This window comes from Oncorhynchus nerka, linkage group LG18 (genome assembly GCF_034236695.1).
Source record: "Oncorhynchus nerka isolate Pitt River linkage group LG18, Oner_Uvic_2.0, whole genome shotgun sequence".
Taxonomy (NCBI): domain Eukaryota; kingdom Metazoa; phylum Chordata; class Actinopteri; order Salmoniformes; family Salmonidae; genus Oncorhynchus; species Oncorhynchus nerka.
Window position 1 is genome coordinate 47,133,905 of NC_088413.1, and position 2,154 is coordinate 47,136,058.

Sequence of the window (2,154 nt, forward strand, 5' to 3'; positions counted from 1 at the left end):
CTTCCATCTCACCTCTTCCCGTGACCCCTCTCTCCCTCCCTGATATCTCACATCTCCTTTGTGTTGGTAGGACCTGTCGTGGCTGAGTGATCTAGCGTGTGCAGATGATAAATTCCCATATATGTAAATAACCTCTTCCTCTGTTTCAAGGTGGGACGTCAGTCCCACTGTCATTTGTTTATTTTATTACTATCGACGGGGAACCCGCCGCCTGCCGCACAGCCTATAGTGAGGGAAGGATGGAGGGAGAGGGAGAGGGGAGGGGAGAACGGGTGGCATGGAGGGTTGGGGAGTAGGGGGTGGAAGAGGGGGGGGGGGAGGAGGATAGTGAAAGGGATAGTGAAAGTGAGTGAGATAGAGAAAGGAGTGAGTAAGAAAAGGGTAGCAAAGAGAGGGAATTAGGGAAAGAAGGAGAAAGAGAGGGGGATAATGGTGTCAGAGTAAGAAAAGGGGGGGGAGGGCAATAAATAAGGAGTGTTCTATAGGAAGTCGAGTCACTATAGAGTTGCCATGGCTGTTGCGTTATATGTCTCTGTAGTAGTAACCAGCAGGAGTCCATCCAGGCATATGCTGGACATATGGACCCTGCTCCAGCCTGCTACTGTGTATGCATCTGCTACAGGACAGCCAGCATGGCTGATACAGGGGCCAGATACAGTGAGCTGGCTGCGGCCTAGACTGCCTCTGCTGCATACAGATACAGTGCCTTGCGAAAGTATTCGGCCCCCTTGAACTTTGCGACCTTTTGCCACATTTCAGGCTTCAAACATAAAGATATAAAACTGTATTTTTTTGTGAAGAATAAACAACAAGTGGGACACAATCATGAAGTGGAACGAAATTTATTGGATATTTCAAACTTTTTTAACAAATCAAAAACTGAAAGATTGGGCGTGCAAAATTATTCAGGCCCCTTAAGTTAATACTTTGTAGCGCCACCTTTTGCTGCGATTACAGCTGTAAGTCGCTTGGGGTATGTCTCTATCAGTTTTGCACATCGAGAGACTGACGTTTTTTCCCATTCCTCCTTGCAAAACAGCTCGAGCTCAGTGAGGTTGGATGGAGAGCATTTGTGAACAGCAGTTTTCAGTTCTTTCCACAGATTCTCGATTGGATTCAGGTCTGGACTTTGACTTGGCCATTCTAACACCTGGATATGTTTATTTTTGAACCATTCCATTGTAGATTTTGCTTTATGTTTTGGATCATTGTCTTGTTGGAAGAAAAATCTCCGTCCCAGTCTCAGGTCTTTTGCAGACTCCATCAGGTTTTCTTCCAGAATGGTCCTGTATTTGGCTCCATCCTTCTTCCCATCAATTTTAACCATCTTCCCTGTCCCTGCTGAAGAAAAGCAGGCCCAAACCATGATGCTGCCACCACCATGTTTGACAGTGGGGATGGTGTGTTCAGGGTGATGAGCTGTGTTGCTTTTACGCCAAACATAACGTTTTGCATTGTTGCCAAAAAGTTCAATTTTGGTTTCATCTGACCAGAGCACCTTCTTCCACATGTTTGGTGTGTCTCCCAGGTGGCTTGTGGCAAACTTTAAACGACACTTTTTATGGATATCTTTAAGAAATGGCTTTCTTCTTGCCACTCTTCCATAAAGGCCAGATTTGTGCAATATACGACTGATTGTTGTCCTATGGACAGAGTCTCCCACCTCAGCTGTAGATCTCTGCAGTTCATCCAGAGTGATCATGGGCCTCTTGGCTGCATCTCTGATCAGTCTTCTCCTTGTATGAGCTGAAAGTTTAGAGGGACGGCCAGGTCTTGGTAGATTTGCAGTGGTCTGATACTCCTTCCATTTCAATATTATCGCTTGCACAGTGCTCCTTGGGATGTTTAAAGCTTGGGAAATCTTTTTGTATCCAAATCCGGCTTTAAACTTCTTCACAACAGTATCTCGGACCTGCCTGGTGTATTCCTTGTTCTTCACGATGCTCTCTGCGCTTTTAACGGACCTCTGAGACTATCACAGTGCAGGTGCATTTATACGGAGACTTGATTACACACAGGTGGATTGTATTTATCATCATTAGTCATTTAGGTCAACATTGGATCATTCAGAGATCCTCACTAAACTTCTGGAGAGAGTTTGCTGCACTGAAAGTAAAGGGGCTGAATAATTTTGCACGCCCAATTTTTCAGTTT